Consider the following 22,551-nt stretch of genomic DNA (forward strand, 5'->3'; position numbering starts at 1 on the left):
AAACTACCTTAATTTTTTGGGGGGGGGCACCTGAGCTTTTGGCCCGGGGCTCGGCGGCCATCTTTGGAAACTACCAAACCCAAACAGTTCTGAAAACTAGACACCCGGGGGAGTCCAGGGAGGTATGGCATGCGTGGGTCCCCGAATGTTTTCCTACCCAGAAATCCCTGCAAACCTTACATTTAGGGTAAATAAAACACTTTTCCATACATTTTTGCGTGGGATCTCCGTGCCGGCACAAATGTCCTCCCACCCAGCGTTCCCCTTGATCTCCCGAGTAAAATGATACCTCACTTGTGTGGGTGGGCCAAAGGCCTGTGACTAAGGTGAGGTGCTTAATTTGTCAATCCTAAATAGTACAATTTTTAAAAATTCATTTTTAGCCTGTTCTGCTTTGGGGCACCCACACAAGTGAGGTATCATTTTACTCGGGAGAACAAGGGAAACGCTGGGTGGTAGGACATTTTTGCCGGCACGGAAATGCCACGCAAAAAAGTTTGGAAAAGTGATTTTTTTAACCTAATTTTAAGGTTTGCAAGGAATTCTGGGTAGGAAGACATTGGGGGACTCATGCATGCCAAACCTCCCTGGACTCCCCCGGGTGTCTAGTTTTCAGAACTGTTTGGGTTTGGTAGTTTCCAAAGATGCCCGCCAAGCCCCGGGCCAAAAACTCATGGGAACCCCCTTGCAAAACCAAATTGTTTAGAATGAATTAAGTTTTCAATTTGAGAGCGTGCGATTCTTTGGACAATATTGCATGGAAATTGTGACAGACAATTTCAAGTTTGCAGGAGATTGTGGATAAAAAGCAACAATAGAATTCACCAGAAAGACATGACCATATACTCCCATGGTTTAACAATATTATCTAAATTTAGTAAGTTATTTATAGCTATAATTTACACCTCAACAGAGTTACTCAAAAGTCAAACATTCAAGCACGGCTATCTATTCCTCAAAGACACACATATACAGGTTGGATTTGGCACGAGGGCGAGTGATGGTTCAGTACATAAAATTTTATTAACAAGATATTTCAAAAAAATGAAATGCTCTGTCAATAAATAAATGCATAAAAACCGAACCAGTGACTCGCAACTCGTGAGCTGTAAAGCTACGACAAGGCACCAACCGTTTTACAGGCCATTCACGCACCTTTCATACCTGATACAAACCAGACCATTGACACCATCCAGAAGGAAAAGCAACACATTACAACAATCACAATAAGGGACAAGGTACACCCTACTGCAGAAAGAGAAAAAAGACAAAAATTACTGCACAGCCATCTAATCCGCAAGCACACACACATACTGGTTGGATTTGGCACGAGGGTGAGTGATGATTCAGTACATACAATTGTATTCGCAAGTAATTTCACAAAAATGAAATACACTGCGTATAATTGAAAGTATGATAAACTGAACCACTGACTCACAGCTCGTGAGCTGTAAAGCCACGTCAAGGCACCAACCTCTTCAGAGGCCATTCATCCACCTTTCGTATGTGTGACACATAAAAAACATTCACACCGCCTGCCGCGGACCCATCACATTTCAACACTCACACCAGCAGACAGCGCCATTCAAGGGCCCATCACTTTCACACGCCCACATTTCTGACACTGCAACTACACAAAATGATGGACTGCGTGGAGTGTCACTCAACTAGCAGTGAGTGTATTGACCAACAGAAAGTAACTACTCACACACCGCCAGCCGAGCGCCAGTCCACCCACACCACCATCCAAGCACCAGACCATGCACACTGCCAGCCAAACACCACTCAGCGCGCACCAACAGCCAAGTACCACTCCACATACACCACCAGCCAAGCACCACTCCACGCGCACCGCAAGCCAAGCGCCGCTCCACACACACCGCCAGCCAAGCACCACTCCGTGCACAGACAGCCAAGTACCACTCCACGCACACCACCAGCCAAGCGCCACTCCACACACACCACCAGCCAAGCGCCACTCCACAAACACAACACCAGCCAAGCACCACTCCGTGCACAGACAGCCAAGTACCACTCCACGCACACCATCCGGCCAAGCGCCACTCCACACACACTGCCAGCCAAGCATTACTTCGTGCACAGACAGCCAAGTACCACTCCACGCACACCACCAGCCAAGCGCCACTCCACACACACCACCAGCCAAGTGCCACTCCACAAACACAACACCAGCCAAGCACCACTCCGTGCACAGACAGCCAAGTACCTCTCCACGCACACCATCCAGCCAAGCACCACTCCACACACACCGCCAGCCAAGCACTACTCTGTGCACAGACAGCCAAGTATCACTCCACGCACACCACCAGCCAAGCGCCACTCCACACACACCACCAGCCAAGCGGCACTCCACGCACACCACCAGCCAAGGACAAATCCAAACACAACAGCAGGCAAGCGAATGAGCACGCACACCGCCAACCAAAGACCAGACCACGCACACTGCCAACCAAGCACCAGTCCACAGACACCGGCAGCCAAGCGCCAAACCATGCACACCGTCAGACAATGGACACTACACGCAAACCAACACCATACTTTAGTTTTTTTTTTTTAAATAAAAGAGAAACAAAAACAAATTGCAAATTGATACAAATCTACTAACTCAACAACTAAATCTAAAAAGACTAAACAAATGCCAACTTTGAAACTGAACAATAAGTTTTAAAGAATAAAGTCCAACCAGTTCACTTTACCACTCATGGATGCTCCCAAAAATTCTTTTGCGTGTGGTACAATCTAAAACAAGCAGGTACACACAGCCCGGGGTTTGAAGGGCAGTCGGGGCAGTACATACGAACCTCCTTCCGCAAATCTCTTCGCCAACAGACTCTACATCTCTGACTGGGAAAGTCTTTTGAAGTTGTAGGAGGAATTTGATCAGGAAAGTGGCGATCTTTCAATCTGGCAATCTTTCAATCTGGCAACATCCTCCACCACTCCAACTCTAGGAACACTTGCCTGTTCCACTAAAACAAGGCTGCCTATTACAGACTCCTGAAACTTTACAAAAGTCATCTTTGACTGGGGACAAGATTTCTGGAATACAACAAAAGCATTAAAGGTTGCCAAGTGGAAAAGATGGATAGCCAACTTCTTGTACCAAATGTAAGCCTTACGAAGAGCAGCATACGGTTCCAACCTCTGATCTACTCTGTCAACACCACCCATGTGCCTATTATAGTCCATTATGCACACAGGTTTGCGCGCTTCTGCAACCTGACCCCAAACAGTCACCGGTTCAGTGCTTTCATCATGTATTGTAGTCAACATGTAGACATCTCTCCTGTCTGAAAACTTCACAGCTAGAAGCTCCTCACAACGCCATGCACTGCACTGTCCCCGAGCAAGCTTTCGACAAACAAGTTCTTTTGGGAAACCTTTACGGTTTGAGCGGATTGTGCCTCAAGCAACACTGTCCACTTTGGCAAATTCCCCGAACAACCGCACACCAGTGTAGAAGTTATCGACATACAAATGATGGCCTTTGTTAAAAAACTCCATGACCAAGTTCCCACACAATTTTCTCAGTCACTCCAAAAGTCGACAAACAACCAGGGGGGTTAATCCTGGATTCCTTACCAGTGTACACCCTGAAATTAGAGACATATCCAGTCTCACTGTCACACAGCATATAAAGCTTAATTCCATAGTGTGCCCTCTTACTAGGAATGTATTGCCGAAATACCAAGCGGCCCATGAACAACAGCAAAGACTCATCCACTGCAATTTCTTTCCCAGGATAAAAAATCTCAGGAAATCGATCAACAAAATGATCAATGACAGGCCGAATCTTGAAAAGACGGTCACAATCAGGGTGATCTCGTGGCAAAGCCATTGTTGACTATTGTCAACAAAATGCATCATCCGAAGCAGAAGCAAATACCTATCACGACTCATGACTGCCGGAAATATAGCTGTTGCCATCAAGGGACTAGTAGACCAATATGAAGCCATTGATGGTTTCCTAAGCAACCCCATCAAAAAAGTTAAACCCAAAAACTTTTTCATCTCCTCCAAATTTGTGGGAGTCCACCAGGTAGCTCTAGCGTGTGGCTTAAGGCTGGCACTGTTCACCCTCAAAAAATTGTCAGCATACAAATTAGTCTGCTCTACAATCTCTGCCAAAAACACATCATCCATAAACGACTTGAAAAAATCAAAAGGCAAAAAGTTTTCAGTGTTCACCCTACACCCCGGAACACCAGTAAATTCAGGCAATGCCGGCTGCACCATGCCTGGTGCAACCCAGAGGTCAGAACTTTCAACGTCAAGTCTTGCAGCCGCAGGCTGCCGCCCAGTTGCCTCTTGTCTCACTATACCAACTGGAAGTCTAGCAGCCCCAGGCTGCAGCCCAGAGGTCTCTTGCCGCACTATTGGCACAGCAATGTCCTCCGCAACCACAGGCACTTCATCCACACCAAAAGTAGCTTCATCAGCACTCAGAGTGTCTTCATCATCAGATGAAGCCATGTGTAGAGAAAACTCACTACCTGAATCTTCACCTCCCACCTCTGGCTCAGAATCAGAGTCAGTCTCTGGACCATGGTAAGAGGAAGAATCAAAAAGCATTCCAACAACTTGCTGAGCAGTAATCCGGCGGCTAGCCATTATCCTTACAAATAAACAAGTCTGCACAAACAACTCAACAACCCCAACACTGTGCAAAGTAAGATAAAAAATGTAAGCCTTTATCACAAATATCTATATTTAGAAAAAATATACAATTCACTTACAAGAGACACCTACACTCACCAGCACCTACTCTGCAAAGACACAGCAAATAGGCAACGATATCCCACTAGAAAGAAGAAAAAAAAATTACATCTACAGAAGGACACATCAAAAACAAAGGCAAAAAATTTTTTACAATTACAAAAAACAGAAACCAAACATACTCGTATTACTACACACTTTGCAAAATAAACAATTACATTACAATTGAACAAAAAAGAGGTCTCTTACCAAACACATGCAATTACAGAAACAGCAGAACAACAGAACCACCAGTAACGGAACCGCACACTGCAACAATCTAAAGAGAAAAAAAACAATACACATTAGAAAAAACAAAAACAACACACATTACAACAGGTATGTCACAGGGTATGTCACAAATGGGGTGTCTGTCCCCAAGGGGGGCAGAATATAAATCATTATAAACTTGGGCCCCCTGGAAGCAACCCTACGGAGGGCAGAGAGGCCAAATAAAGACACGGCCGAACATACTTTTGAAAACAAATGGGCCCAAGGAAGCAACCCTTGGCCAAGGGGTCGCTCCCTATAAAAAAAAAAAAAGCCTGGAGTCTAGTGGGCTTTTCTATCCCCCCCTGGGTCCAGAAACGGTAAAAAAAAACAGGGGCAGAACAGTCTACAATATTTATAATGCCCCCTGGAAGCAACCCTTGCCCAAGGGGTCGCTTCCTTTATAAATATAATTAAATTCCTGGTGTCCAGCACTATACGGAAAATCTCCCGGTTCTTTTCTGTCCCTGCCCTCAAATTAATTCTGATGGCGATGGTTCTGTCCCGGCTGGATTATGGGAATATTGTATACAATGGAGCCCCAGCTTATGCTTTCCACCGACTCCAGCTAGTCCAAAACCAGGCCGCCCGCTTGGTCCATGGCCTACCCAGATTCCACCATGTTGCTCCCCTTCTTCAATCTCTACATTGGCTGCCTGTTAAAGAACGGGCCCTCTTTAAATTGGGCTGCACTACTTTCCAGGCGGTGGCGGGGACTGCCCCCGATTTCATCTCCTCCGCCATTAGTACTTACTGCCCTAACAGAGAACTTCGCTCCTTCACCAAATTTCTTCTTTCCGTCCCCCGGTTTAAGAAAAAGAAATCTGGGGGCCTGAAATTCAGCGTCCTTGCCCCCACCTTTTGGAACTCTCTTCCTCTTCACATTAGATCTATCCCCTCTTATTTTGAATTTTGGAGAGCACTTAAGACTTTCCTTTTCTCTCACGCCTTTCCATCCCAGTAACTCTGCCATACTAACCACTGGCTGAGCATCCTCCTAGCGCCATGAAACCGCATGGTATACGTGCGCTATATACATTTTTGTAAATTCAAATTCAAATAAATTCTAGTGGGCTTTTCTGCCCCCCCTGGGTTCAGATGCGGCCCAAAAAACGGCTGATCTGCCCCCACAGGGGGCAGACAAGAGTTAAAAAAATGATGGGCCACTAGGAAGCGACCTTTCCCCAAGGGGTCGCTTCCTTTATAATTATAATCAAATCCCTGGTGTCTAGTGGGCTTTTCTGCCCCCCCCCCCCGGGTGCAGATCGGCCAAAAAAATGGCTGATCTGCCCCAGGGGGGGCAGAAAAGTCTGAAAAATAATTTGTCCCCCTAAGGAAGTGACCCTTGCCCAAGTGGTCGCTTCCTTTATAAATAGAATTAAGTCCCTGGTGTCTAGTGGGCTTTTTCCCCCCCCCCTGGTTCCAGATGCGGCCCAAAAAACGGCCGATCTGCCCCCGGGGGGGCAGAAAAGTCTAAAAAAAGAATAGGAGCCACGAGGAAGCGACCCTTCCCCAAGGGGTTGCTTCCTTTACAATTACAATCAAATTCCCTGGTGTCTAGTGGGCTTTTCTGCCCCCCCCTGGGTGCAGATCGGCCAAATAAACGGCCGATCTGCCCCAGGGGGGGCAGAAAAGTCTGAAAAATAATTTGGCGCCAAAAGGAAGAGACCCTTGCCCAAGGGGTCGCTTCCTGCACAGTATAAAATCGCAAAATCACAATCCCTGGTGTCTAGTGGGGCATTCCTGGTGCACGATCGCGACGCTGTGCACGATCGTGCACCAGGAATGCCCTGCATTGGGACATCAGGGGAGAGGAAACACAGTTTCCTCCCCTCCGATGCCTCAAAGCACCGAAAAACGGCCCCCCACCCCACCGGAGCAGCAAACACACACCTGTCTCCTGGACGCGCTGGAATGAAATGGATTCCTACGCGTCCAGCGCTTCCTGATGACGTCGGCGTGCGCTGTGCGCGCTGATGTCACCAGGAAGCGTGGGGGGCCAGGGGGTGGCAGAGCAAAGTCTTCCGCTGCCACCCCTGCTAAAAAAAAATGACGATCGATGCCCCAGGGGGCTGCTGAAGCCGGAGGCTTGCGTGGACGATAGCCCTGCTGTGCACGCTGTCGAGGCTCGCGCGCAAGAGGCGGTTTGTTTGTGCCTGCTGTGCGTTATACCGGAGAGACGGGAATACATCGAGAAGTGAGGCAGAGCACCTGGGGGCTGCTGCACGGACACGGGCGATGGCTACGAACGGAACTGCGTCGCCTCGAGGCCGGGAGTAGAGAGGCTTAATACCGGTGGCGGAGGCGCCCTGTGAGCCGCGCTGGTGGCGAGACCCGAGGAGGTGACCACGTGAGCCCGGGGCTGCAGGGGGGCACCCGGGCCATGTGCATCTATGCCGCATAGACCTGCCAGGTAAGAGGACTGTACAGCGGCTCATCAAGTCTGGAGTGCGCGAGAGAAGTGAACGGTGACAGCGGCCACCATTTTGACGATCATTGATGGTGCTTGGTGAGGCAACTGGCATGTCGCTAGGCCTCTGAGCCCTGCGAGCCATCTAAACAGGGCTGTAGAGACTCGGGACATACAGGGGACAGCCTGCATACATTGAACGCTGCCAGCACTTGTACCGGCGCTTGGGGGGCCTCACTGAAGAGGAAGAGCACTCTATGCACGGCAGCGTGGGAATGGGGGAGAAAGTCACGCTGTGATTGATGCGGACCGCACAGCGGATCTCCTTGAGGGACACAGAAGCTGCCACCTATGAGCCAGGGCATATGGAGATGCGAGGATGATCACCGGTCTCCATTAACTGTGGGGTGCTGCCCTGGTGACGGGACGCTCACTAGTACGCACCTTGGGGGCTGGACACGTGCCGGAGTCCCAGGATAGGACAAGTTGCTGCGGCGGCGGCGCCTGAGGACTCAGGAGGAGAAGTGTGCATAGAACGCAGTTATTCCCCTAATGACAAACTATTGTGCTGTATAGTAGACTGTGGTACTGTGGCTGGAGCACATCCCTTGAGACACCGCAGAGGGTGCATGAAAGTGGGACAGGTACGAGGAAACGGCAGGTGGCGTGATATCACGGATTGAGGATCCATCTGGGTTGACGTGAGGTCTCAAAGGATATGTGAACACAAGGCATATGCGCAGTCTGTGAGAGGACGCTCTGAGGGGCAATCCCATAGGTGCCATCATAGGACACACCCAACAGAAGCGTCAATCCCACAGTAGCAGCCGCTGCGATACGACAATGGGGAAACCGGACACGAGACACCCTCGGCTCAACTTTGATAAAAAATCAAACAAATTGACTGAGACCGATGTGGGTGATCGGGACCCTGCGGAGGAGGGAGCCACTAACCAACTGCCAGCAGTAGATATCCGCTCAATGTTTCAGGAATTGAAATCCAGCCTACAGGGCATTGACTCTAAAATGGACACGCTAGCTGAGCGTATGGATAGGATCACTCAACGGATGTACAAGCAGGAGGGACGCGTGAGAGTTCTGGAGACGCGAGTAACGGAGACGGAGGAGGGACAGACCAGCATGGAGAAGAAACTGAGAGGCATGGACAAAGTGCTGGCCATAATCCAACAGAAGAATGAGGATTTGGAGGCGAGATCGAGAAGGAACAACATACAGATCACGGGAATTGCTGAGTCGACGAACATACAGAACGTGGAGTTATATGTGGAAACTATGATGAGAGACCTATTTGGACCTGGCTTGTCTTCAATGTTCCTTATTGAAAGAGCGCACAGGTCCCTGGGGCCTAGACCACGACCGGGAATGCCAGCAAGGCCGATTTTGTCAAAGGGGGCTCAACTACAGGGACAGGGATTCGATACTCTGTCTCGCCAGAGAAAAAGGAGCCATCCAGTATCATGATATTGCTATGTACCCTGACTTCCCACTGCAGGTGCAGGCTGCTGCTGAGAATTCATCCCTGCAAAGAAAATATTCCAACAAATTGGGACTAAATAGGCCTTGATATACCCGGCCAAGCTAAGGGTCCAGTGGCAAGGCAAGCCCACATTCTTCATGGACGCTAAGGCAGCACTGACATATGCGAAGAAAATCGCAAAAGATCACAAACAGCAGAAGAATTCGGTTGATGGGCAGATGGACGGCAGACTCAGCGAAAACGATTAATAGTACGTAGAATCCAACACAGGTTGTGGAGAATCCCCAATCACATGCTGTGCCTCCAAGACAGAATGGGAAGAGGAGGACGGGTTATCTATCACTGACAAGCAGTGGCGGTTTTTCTGCTCGCAGCTGGAACACCTCTCACCAAATTACAGACTTAGGCTAATCCATTTTAAATTTCTGCACAGGCTGTACCGCACGCCTTTACAGCTGCTTCTTATGGGCTTATACCCGGATGCGAGGTGTTGGAGATGTGGCGTTCGGAACATCACATTCACCCACCTGGCTTGGGACTGCGGACCTGTTTAGACACATAGAACGCATAATAGGTGTTTCGCTGTTGGCTACACCAATGACGGCACTGCTGGGATATATACAGGAAATTCAAAAAGAACATTGCAAGCTGGTGGCCATGTTATTGCTCTTAGCGAAAAGGCAGGTAGCCATTCATTGGAAGAAACAGAATCCACCTACGATAGCTGAGTGGATCAGGGCTGTTACGTACTGCAAGGATCAATTATCTGTATTTTGGGAACTAATGCCAAGTGGCTCTAGACCATCTGATATATGGGAACCCTTTGCTACCTGGCTGAGGTCAGAGAGGCGGACCTCCAGAGGGACCAGATTGTTTGAGTTAGTGGCAGAGACTCGCATAAAAGACCCTTGAGGGTGACGTGATCGAAGACAAGACACGAATGTACCATTGTGCACGGTTTCACAGGGGTATACAACGTTGATAGAGCGCAGATTTGTTGGATGAGAGCGATGCGGTGGACTGGGAGGCGTGTGTTTGGAGAGGTTCACCTCTTGTTTTGATAAAAATGTCAGTGGGGAGGGGGGTTGAACGGTTTTAGATGGTTTTAATGTTGAGGCATACTTACTCACATTGCAGATCGCTTTTCATGTTGGAATGCATACTGGTCAAAACGTCGCTGCCTGCCCCTCGGGTTGTTGGCAAACAAAGCTGTGTACTGCTGTATGGATAATATGCCGCCTCAGGGTTGTAGGCAATTGGCAGTGTAAACTGTAAAGTATGCAATAAACAGTTTTAACTATGAAAAATAAATGGTATTTTTTTGTTACTGATACATTTTTGGTATTGAAAATTAATTGGTTGTTAATTAAATAATATTAGGTATATAATTTTTAATAAATAACATTTATTGGTATTTACAATTAATTAATTATTACATATTTTGTAATTGCTAATTAATGTTAATTATTTTTTTATTGGTATTGATAATTAATGTATTTTAATTTTAATATTAAATCATTACTTTCCCGACTGTTGCACTCTCTGGAGTGGGAATAGTAATTTTCACCCCCACGCTATCCAACGCTTTCCCTACTGTTGCACTCGGGGGAGTGGGAATAGTAATTTTTACACTTACGCTATCCAACACTTTCCCCACTGTTGCATTCACTGGAGTGGGCATAGTAATTTCTACCCCTACGCTATCCAACGCTTTTCCTACTGTTGCACTCTCTGGAGTGGGAATAGTAATTTTTACTCCTACGCTATCCAACGCTTTCCTTACTGTTCCACTCACTGGAGTGGGAATAGTAATTTTTACCCTTCCGCTATCCAAGCTTTCCCTACTGTTGCACCCAATGGAGAGGGAATAGTAATTTTTACTCTTCCGCTATCCAACGATGTCCCTACGATTGCACTCACTGGAGTGGAAATAGTAAATGTGACCCTCCCGCTATCCTACACTAAAAATATTGAATATTTTTTATTAATATTATGTTAATATTAGAGCTCAGGGTGGAAAATCGTAAAATTATTTAAAGGCCTGAATTACATGTTTAAGATCAAATGGGATTTAGCTCCACAATACCTGCTTTCTTTGGCTTGCCCATATGTCACTAATCGCCATCTCCATTCTGCTTCTCAGGAAAAATTTGTGGTGCCCAGATTTAAACTTGCTAGGATGGGTGGCCGTTCCTATTCCTATCTTAGTCCTACTCTCTGGAATGCTTTCCCTCTTGCCATCCGCAAAGAAACCAGCTATTCCCGTTTCCGTAGTTCCCTGAAGACCTGGTTATTCAATCAGTAACTTCCTCCTATTTTTGCTTTCTCCTGCTTCCAGTCCCCGTCCTGGTGCCGGGAAACCCTTTTTGGGTAGCTGCTGTGCCTTACAAATTCATTTAATAATAATAATGATAATAATATATATATGTATTAAAAAATAAAAATACAATTTATGTTTTTTTAATTTACATTAATTATTTATTAACTGTAAGGTTATTTAAGTATTTTTCAGTATGTTTTAGTTAATTATATTTATTATTTCATTAATTTTACATTACTTTTAAGACATTTAAAAAATTCAATATTTTAACAAACTATGTTATTTACAACAATATTTTGGATTCAATATTTTTGTACTTACCTGTTTGTAGGAATTCGATATTCTGGTTTTCTTTATTTTTTCCTCGATATATTGGCAGGTAGATATTTGGTTCCTCGATATTCTGTCAGTGATCCGCGTGGAGCATGGGTCTAAGGTATAGTCGACTATGGCAGGCAGAAAATGCATAGCTCTTGATTTGTGTAAACATTCTTTCTGTAAGAAATGCATTGAAGGAACATGTACACTACAGTATGTTTCATCCATGTGCTCACCCCTGTGATGTTCAACAAAGGTCTGCTGTGCAACAATGCACCTATCCTTGAAGCCTGTCACAAAGTCCTCCGTCCTTCTGCTTGCATTTTGTCATCATTGTCATTGCAGTGAAAAACACAAGGGGAGGGCACACACATTTTTACTCTGGCCAAGTCCTGTGTATCTAGAAACACGCTGAATTGCTCAGTTTAAGTTGGTGGTGCACCGTGTCAATTCAAAATGTGGTGTAAGGAGTACATATTGTGAAACCACACCATCAACCCAAGAAAAGCATTCTCTGGTGAGGTATATGACACATGTCACCTTATAACAGTTTGTAACATATTTTAATTGTGGCAAGCCACATATGAAGCAAGAGTAGTAGGCACATGATAAAACATTTGTCAACTAGGTTACATAACTGTGTGGCAGTCAGTGCCTTATCCTGACCTCAGTCTTCAACACACAGAGGGGTCAATGGACACATACACATGTTCAGAAGATGTACCTAAGCTGCCTCACATGCTGCTTAACACCTACACTAAGATAATGCACCACAAAGAATGTCAGTGATTCCCATTTGAAAAATAGGTAAGGATGTGGCCACTTTGTAGTAGTTTAACCAGATAATGGCAAAGTGTGTGGTTAAGCTCAAATTGCTAACATCACGTTTGAAAGCATGAATGAATGAATCATAACACAATATCTGGGTTCTGTAGATTTTCAGATTTGAGCTGTCACCCTGCATTTACAATTGTGCATTTGGCTATCAAAGCTACCTTACATCAACACAGGCAATCTTGCACTAAAGTGCAAAGGTGTCTGGATAGACGGAATTATTGTTTATGAACAGAAAGGTATGCCACCTTGCACATAAACATCCCTACATGTAATTTACCTCTTTCAATGTGTGCTTCACACCTTAAAACACATAGATACTTCTAAAATTAGGAGAATCAAAGCACATCTCCTTGTCTTTTCCATGTGAAATTCACTGTATGCTCGGTCTCAAGTGCATGAGTGGCCTCCTCCTTATGCCACGTTTGTAAATAGGTGGCAGTGACAACATAAATGGGGAGGTGCAGTGGAATATCCAACTTAAAACCCAGTGACCAACACTTATACGCAATATGTAGTGTGCAAGAGGGCCTTATCCACAGTGCGGCAGTAAGCCACATGAAGTTGTTTATTGCTGCCTTTTAAAAAAGGTAAAGCATCACACAAAGGTCTGAATAAATGACAAACTAGAGGCAGTAAGGGCTTGTAGATATGCCCCTCACTGTTGGCATACAGGGCAAATGTCCATATTATGAACAACTAGACTTGAACAATCAGGGACATTGTAAATTGACATACAAAGCTGTGTGTAACAGGTGTACCATATAACATGGGAGAATGGAAAGTGTCATGCACTCTCATTGTCATATGCTAAACTACATGTAAACATGTAACAGACACATATGAAAGTATCTGCTCTTTTTATTGCAGAGGATGAAACCTTCCCTCCTGGTCAGCAGCCTTTTCAATTCATCAATGATGATGACAATGTTGATGAACAATTCACAACCATTGGCCATGACATCCTCCTAGAACTACTCGACTCCATAGGCAGCTCATCTCCGGACCAGGGAAGATCCAGCAGCATTGTAGTGTCTTCATATGTCCTACCACACATCCAGCAAGCACCACCTACCACTATAGCCTCAAACCCCGACTCTGAGGACTCACAAATACAATTTCAATGCAGTGCAGTAAGAGTACAAAGTCAGAGGGCAGAGCAGGTGCGGACGGGATTGAAGAACACTGGCTGCCACACCTCCCGTGATCCGTAGGTGCCTCCGTTCCAATAGGGACAATTCAGCTGCCTTCAGAGGCACCTACTCTCCACTCCGTGGCCTCCAGCAATCCCTAGATGCTATTGCTGGCGTCTTGACACAAAGGCTACAACAACTGTCCTGCCAAGGTGGCACCAGCGATGTGGCCAAAGAGTTGGGGCCAATTGGAGAGATCTTGGAGACCATGGAGTGGAAGCAGGATTGTCATTTGGCGGCCATGACTGCCAACCACCGTGATGTTGCTGGAGTTCGGCAAAACCTGCAGCTCATCCTTGCTGCAGTGATGCGTCATCTGTTGGCACAGACAAATGCTACTGCACCTACAGCATCCACATTGTCTACCCCTGATGTGTCTGTGCCTCCCTGGGCCGCTGCTAATCCAACATCACCCTTACAGGAGACACCACACACATCAGAGGAGGAAGATGTGGATGGCACATCTTTCTTACGGAGAATCCAGCTGTAGCATTCATATGTATCAAATGGGCAGTTTTCTTTTTTTAGCCCTTGCGCTTACTATCAATGCTGGGAACATCACCAATCACTGTCCTCATATTGACTATGCTATGTTCACTTTTTTATTTTTTAACTTTATTTATCCTTTTTCTTTGGTGCACAAAATAAAGGAAATGTGCATTTTCATACACCACTAGCTTACCCGTCGCGCGTTGCTGCGATCTCAGAAGAAAGGAAATTTAAGGAAACTTGTTATGATAACATTCAATTTACATTGTGTCATTTTTATTGAAACGTATTCATTTTAATATGGAAAACATTTCAAAGTGTTGTTTTAATTCAGTTTTTTTATTCGAGTGCTTGTGGATGCACAATATTTTTTGTTTTTCCGTCTGGTGCGTAGACGAATAAATCAGAAGGTTTTCCGACGCGTGAGCTGGCCACATACAGTTGTCCATGTGAGAAACACAGATTCTCCAAATCTAGTCCACACACTTGCAGCGATTGTCCTTGTGCTTTGTTGATGGTCAGTGCAAAAGCAAGTCGCACCAGAAAGTGTAAACGTTCAGTGTTGGAAAGATTATGAGGGCCCTGAGTGGCCAGGGGGGCGATATTTAACAAACGTTTCTTTTGTAAAAAAAAATTGCCATAAACCTTCGCGGGAGTGTACTCAACAACTTTTAACAATTTTTTATTTATTGTTTTTTTTTTGCCAGAAACCTACGTGGGAGTGTACTCAACAACTTCCCAAAGTTCCATGCCGATCGGATGAATGGTGTAGTAATGCATAAAGGACAAACATTTATACTTTGGTTTTTATATGTATAGATAATAACAATGATTACCACATTTGTTTGTAACGAGGGAGTCAATAAAAGAGTACATATAAAACAGTTCTTCAATTTACATATATTCTCCCGCCTTCTGAAGCCTTCAAAAAACAGGTACATTTTGGTGAAATCCCTAACAGGGTGGCCTGGCCAACACATTTCAAACATAGTAAAGCACAGGGAAACATGGAGGAGCAGCAACTGTAGAACATTTAGCCTACTCCAGTGGGAACAATACTATCAGGATGCGTAGTCGGAGGGGAGGAACTAGTTTATAGCAGGTAGTCCTTCAGAGGTTGCCAAATGTCTTTTGGCCTGAATGTAGGGGGGTGCAGCGAGGCATACAATTTATTATTGATGTTACAATACGTGACACTCAACAACCAGGCATTCGTTGTGGGGGTAATCCTATTTCCTTAACAAATAGCAATTTTCCTCTTCGCAAGGGCAGGGCAATTGGTGTAAATTTCCTCAATTTCTTAGGGAACCCCTGCACATAGCCCAACAGAGCGACTTCAGGAAGGGGCACAATCACCTGTCCTATAATTGCATATGTGGCGCTCCAATACTCTCCTAGTTTTACACAGTTCCATGCCATATGTGCGAAATGAGTAAACATCAGAGAGAGATAATCGGTTCGCTCAAAAATGACCCTTCTATTGTGATTAAGCAAGCCGACAAGGGCGGGGCTGTAGTCATTTTGCCCCGTTCTATGTATCTGGCAGAGGGCGAAAAGCAAGTAAAAAATACCATCTGGTATCGAGCATTAACGGAGGATCCTACTAAGGATATTCAGGGCCAAATTGCGAAGGTTTTGGACCTTGGCAAGGCAAGTGGCTTCTTGGGCGATAAAGAACATGACTACCTTTCTAAAAAAAAATCCCCAGGATCCCTGACCTTTATCTTCTTCTGAAGATTCACAAGAGTCTGCTAGAGCCCCCCGGACGCCCCATCGTTTCCGGGTGTGATTCTTGCTTAGAGCCGATAGCACAATATGTAGATTTTTTCCTGAAGCCTTTTTTGTGTCAGGTCAAATCTCATTTGCGTGACACGACCGACTTTTTGCTTAAAGTGGAAGGCACCAGCTTTGATCCCAAGTCCCAAATTATGGTGACAATGGACGTTACGTCCTTATACACCCAAATTCCCCAAGAAGAAGCCTTAGAGGTTATGCAGCTATACCTGAATCTAAGGGAAAGACCACATCGGGTCCCTACTGGCTACATTTTAGAGCTGGCATCAATAGCATTGAAGAAAAACTATTTCACCTTCAATGGCCAGTTTTACATGCAAGTGAAGGGCACCGCCATGGGGTGTCCTTATGCCCCAGAAATGGCGGTGCTCTTCATGGCGCAGTATGAAGAGAAGTTCGTTGATACCAATAATCCTTTCAAGCAACAAATCATACAGTGGTATCGGTACATTGACGACGTCTGGCTCCTGTGGCAGGGGAGCCAGACCGAGTTAATGGCCTTTCACAAATGGCTCAATACAAGGCACAGGGACATAAAATTTTCCATAGAGAATAGTTCCAGCCGCATGACATTTTTGGACATCGAGCTAAGATGTGCAGACGGACGGTTGGTAACATCACTGTTTAAGAAAGACACGGACAGGAACACTATCTTGCACCACAGAAGCTCACACCCGCGCAGTTTAAAAGCTAACTTGCCTTATGGGCAACTACTTAGAATTAGGCGTAATTGCTCAGATCTACAAGATTACGAGCGTCATGCACGCTCGTTTTGTTGTGATATGCAAGAACGGGGCTACCTTAGGAAGCTCGTCAAACATTCACTGAAGCGTGCTAAGTACACGCCTAGGGAATGCCTTTTGCAAACTAAACAACGCACACCTTTGAATAAACTTGTGTGCGTAACAACCTTCTGTCCTGACACACATAAACTACGACAAGCCGTGCTTAAGAACTGGCATTTATTGGAGGGGTTGAACTGTCCGTTCCCCAAACCTATTTTTGCCTATAGAAAAAATCGTAGCATTGGCCAGGAACTCATCCGGGCCGACATTGTCATACCGAAACCCAAAAGTGATCTATTGGCGCAATGGAACCTCAAGCCAATTGAAGGCCACCACAAGTGTGGTAATTGCTTCACCTGTTCTAGTACAGTTGAGGGCGACGAGTTCGTTCACCTAGGAACAAAATGGAGACACAAAGATTTCTCTAACTGTAGAATGTTGTCTACATGGTAATATGTCCCTGTCAGGCTATTTATATAGGAAAAACCAGCCAACAAGTGAACCAAAGAATTAGCCAGCACCGATCCCGCATTAAGAGGCAGGTCATGTCTGCACCAATGGTGGAGCATTTTTGCGAGAAAGGACACAACGAACAAGAGTTCAAATGGTCTGTATTGTACACCGTGAACTCTAAATCTAAATGCCATGACGTCGAGCGCGTACTGCTACAAAAAGAGGCTTACCTCATTCTCAAGTTTAATAGCGCACAGACTGGTCTCAATAACCTGTCTGAGATAGCGCATATATAACCCCTTTTGGGTGGAACCCATACTTTCGGACTTGCATCGGCTCGACATCCCTGATTTGTACTGTGGTACCCGTCATTCATTTCATGAAATCGTGAACAAGTCTGGTCCTTGGCCGTGAGATTTGCTTTGGAATGCGTAATTAATTTCAGGCCGCTTAAGCCGTACTTAATCTAAACTGGTTCAAATCTTTATGGGGTGTAGCACAAATGCCAACTTACACACAGCGTCTATGACACTTAAACCGGACGTTTCTTTATGTGCCATTTCGGTACATTCTATGGCGACTTGATCACATTGACCACAAGTCCCATAATGCACTTACACAAGCCCGTGCATATAACAAACAGAAAAGTGCGGCGGCCATCTTTCTTTGAGAGAAAGTGGACCCCATAAGCGGCGTGCTGTGGCACACAAGCAGGTATGTCCTAAAATCGCTTGATCAAGCTTCGAGCTTGCATTAATATAGGGTTGAACACATCCCTAAGATCACGTTATGTTTGATTACAGGACGGTGATCGCGGCATTATACACCTTCGAAGATACGAGATCGAAGGAAGGTAGGCTGACTCCCTTTCATACCTCCGACATACATTGATTTCCCACTGCCCCGCCAGTAACACAAATCTACATCGTTATTTTAGAACTATAACGGATGGTCGCGTCTCACGAGTGAACCCGCCGTAATCCGGCAGTACTTGAATAACAAGGTATGCCTCTTTTTCTTTGAACCTCCAACCCGATTGTGGTAATTAGAGAGACGAGTGGGCCAAATTACAATTTAAACACATTCTTATATAATTTTTTTAGGCATCTCTTTCTGGCCATCACATTAATTAGCAACAGGACCACCTACAAGATTTGATCACGAAGTCCTCCTTTAGAACAAATTGGTATGTAGCTTAGAATTTCTTTTAGCTGCTGAATTAAAAGAAGGAACCCATATAACTGGTCAAATAAAACATTGTCTTTGCATCTTTCAGATACAAAGATTCTACAGCCCTGATGAAAAACCAGTGACTTTCCACCTGGTTTTGAAACGCGTCTGCAGTGTTTGTTTGGGTGGAATAAATTGTCTTCTTTAAGATATTAGGACCGGCTGGTCCAGTAATCAATTGTTCACAAGTCATACAATTGTTTATATTCTCCCCTCAAACTTAGTTTTTCTCATGTTTTGTTTGTGATAATTGTTTTTTTGTGAAGTAATGATATGTTGTTTTGTAATGCTTGATGCAGAAAACGTCTTTTATTGTGTAAATAATGTTTGTATTGAATGTATGTACAAAGTGTATTTAGTCTTGTAAATTTCAGAACTTATTGTTCCCTCCTTTTTCTGTTATGAGTTTTTGAAAAGTAACGCTGTCTAAGGGAATTTACATTAAATTGGCTTCTTACTCTTTCAAATTAGTCATTGAGTAATTGTGGTGTGGGCACTGTGTGTTTATTGCTATTCAATATAGGGTCTAGCCCCTACCATGTGTATATGGACCTATCCCTTTGTTTTACAATATGTGCGAAATCAGCATGTGGGTCCCCGCATTTCAGGCAGTTGTGAGGCCTACCCGAATCAATGGAATTAATTTTTGCCATAGACAGGTAAGTTCTCCACAGGTATTTGAAATGTATCAACTTGTGTCTACTGTTGAGGAAAATCTCCTCTGTCTGAGAACAGCAATATTCCCACTGTGAGTCGTGTATAGGGTGCCCCAGATCTCTCTCACAATCTTCTCTTACTATGGTATCTCTAGAAGGAACCAGAGCCATTGATGCTCTGTATAGTTAAGAAATCAAGTGGTCCTCCTCTTTTTTGGAGATCATCAACGTTAATGGAGTAAAGGACTCTGGTTCCAGAGGAAAGCTAGCAACCCTCTCTCTAAGCACGCTATGCACCCTACACATGACAAATTTGTCCATAAAAGTGGCACAGTTGAAGCGCACACCTTCCAGTGGCATTGAACACATGACCCCCCAGGAAGAGATCCCCAATCTACTCCAGGGAGAAGGCACCAAAAGTCATCTGCACCAATCTGTCCTCCGTAACGGGCAGCCACTGGTTATTGCACAATGGAATCTCCAAGGAATACAATGCGCACCAGCCCACCACCCGAGCCAACTTATGCCATGCCCAACTCGTCATAGAAACTGTTTGAATGTCCCTGGGGTCACGGGGATACCCTGCGGTATGACTGTTTTTAGCGGGGCTGATAGCACAAAGTCAGCTTCAGGTTTAGCATAAGGGATCCTGGCATTTGGGTGATACCAAGAACATGCAAAGCTATACTGAGCTACCAGGTAATACACCTAGGAGTTTGGAACTCCAAGCCCTCCCCTTTCATATGGCAGGGTCAATGTGTCCCAGCACACTCTGGCCCTCTTTCCTCCCCAAACCAGGTTGGTAAGATGAGATCGGATGATTTTTTAAAAACTATTGGGAAGCGGGATGGGCATATTGCGAAACAAGTACAAAAATTTAGGGGGGACCACCATCTTTATTATGGCGACACAGCCCGCCATTGATAAGGGAAGTTTTAGCCAGCACTCTATATGTTGCTTAAGCTTTTAAATAGCCGGGCGGTAGCTTAACCTCAAAAGCTGCTGAGTGTCTCGGTGTATCTGGATACCAAGATATCTAGTCGATTCTTCATACCATTCCAAGGGAAACCCACAATCCCTTTTAGTAGTGCTAGGTGTTAGGGGGAAAATTACTGACTTGTCCTAATTGATGCCAAGTCCTGAGAACCCACTGTATCTAATAATTTCTCTAATTAGAGCCTACAGATTCTTCTCTGGATGTTGAACACAGAGGATGACATTGTCTGCATAGAGGGAAATTAATAGAGGGCCAGCCTTAATATGGAGGCCTCTATGCGGGTGCCACTCTTAAAAATGACGCACTAATGGATCTAGCGCAGTGATAAAGTGTAGCAGAGACAGCGGGCAACCCTGCCTCGTGCCACAGTGAAGTCGAAACTGAGAAGATAAACTGCCATTCAGATGAAGCCTGGCTGTGGGGGAGGTGTATAAAACTGAAGTGAGCTCAACAAAACCCTTAGGCATTCCCATCCTTGTCATGACCATGAGAAAAAAGGGCCACTCTAAGGAGTCGAAGACATTTTCTGTGTCTAATAAAACAGCTGCAGCCGGAACTTCGGGTAAGATCCTGTGTGAAACCCTGAACAATGTATGAAGATTTAATGCCGTTGACCTATGAGGGACAAACCCCGACTGGGCCGGCGAGATGATACGGTCTAGTAAAAGGGCCAACCTAAGTGCGATTATTTTGGCGAGAAATTTATAATCAAGATTCAAAAGCGATAGCGGCCTGTAGGAACCACACATGAGGGGATCTTTCCCAGTCTTGGGTAAGAGGATTATTACTACCTCTTGCAACATAGGTGGCAATTCTTTGCACTCAAGTGCTTCATTGTATACCTCAAGCAGGTAAGGAGCTAAGAGGTCATTTTAGGTTTTATAAAAATTGCAGGTGAAGCAGTCACGTCCTGGGGCAGTAGAACCATTAATGTCATCGATTGTGCTCACAATTGCCTCAGAGGAAAAAGGCTCTGCCAAGAACTCGTGCATCCCCTTTTCCAGCCAAACAAGTGCGATCTTGGCTAAGTATTCCTTTCGGACCTCAACGCTATGAGCCGCCCGCATGTGAGGAATATAGCCCCGCATAGTAGTCTAAGAATACGTCCTGTATCTCACAGGTGTCAGTCAGTGTCCTGCCATCTGGGGAGTGAATAAAGGGGATGGAAAAGTGGCCAGTAACAGGCCGCAGGAGATGTGCCTGGGTACAGTCAAGTCAATCACCCTCACCATATCACCGTGCAGTGGCGTATTTGCCTAAAAAAATGTCTAACGTTCCGCTTCTTCTTTGAACTCAAGTAAGAGTGTCAAGCAGCGATTTTGATCAACTTGAGCAGAACATTCCCTATTCTCCATGTCTAGTGCCTCGAGCTGCTGCTCACTGCAAGACAACGTGCCCCTTAGATCCTCCGACACTCCGGAGTGTTGTGCAATGCAAACTCCTCGCATATAGGATTTAAATGCATCCCATAGTACAGCCCATGATTTTACTGAACTTTTCGGCATTGAACACTACATTCATCAGTGTCTGACCAGGCAACCTCCACTGCCTTTCAGTACCCCCTGGTCTAGAAACCTTAAACATAGGAGCAACTGGTGAGTAGTCGGAAAGCACTCTGGGAAGGTGTTTCAACTCCCGAAACCAAGAAACTAAATTTGGAGGCACCAAACATAAATCAAGACTGGTCCAGGTTTCATATTGTGCTGCGTAGTGAGTATAGGCAACTTCCCCCGGGCGACAGAGTCTCACCACAGCCAATAAACCCGGCTAGTCACAAAGCTCCAATAATGCACGGCAAGCACGCGGCTTGGGATCCGAGGAACCAGCTGTACTATCCCTTGTTGGGTTTAACAGTAAAGTAAAATCTCCGCCCATACAAATGTAGTCTGCGTCAAGTTGTAAGAGTTGCATGTGGCGGTCCTGAAAACACTCTGGGTTGTCTGTATTCGGAACATAAGCACAAATAAAGGCCACACAATAGCCCATTAGGCACTCCTTTACCATCGTATAGTGACCTTCACCGTCGTTACGATGGTTCCCACCTGAAAGAGCAAGAGCTCTCCCTAGCGCATGAACTGTAATTTTGAATGTAGCAGTGGGAGCCCCAGGAGGAAGCAAAGCAAATAGAGGGTGACTTCGGTAAATGAGTCTCCTGCAAGAAGGCGACATCAACATGATGATGCTGTCGATATTGCACAACTTGCTTCCCTTTTCTAACATTATTAAGTCCCCGCACGTTCCACGTGACCAATGTGAGGTCCGAAAATGTGGCCAGCCTACTCCCACAAACCATGGTAACACTTCAAGTCTAATCGTGTATGTGTGGTACCAAATATCAACTTCATCATGGTGTAAAATCCCCTTACAACAAATCGCCCCACCCCGCAGCCACACCATTCCCTGCCAAAAACCAAGCAGGGTAGATCCCTCCAACAAACCTGTGGAATGTAACATGAGTATATATTGCATGTAAAGCAAAATGACATATAACGTACATTCCAACCAAGAATTAGCAGATTAATAAATGT

This window comes from Lissotriton helveticus, chromosome 2_2, assembly GCF_964261635.1.
Source record: "Lissotriton helveticus chromosome 2_2, aLisHel1.1, whole genome shotgun sequence".
Classification (NCBI taxonomy): Eukaryota; Metazoa; Chordata; class Amphibia; order Caudata; family Salamandridae; genus Lissotriton; species Lissotriton helveticus.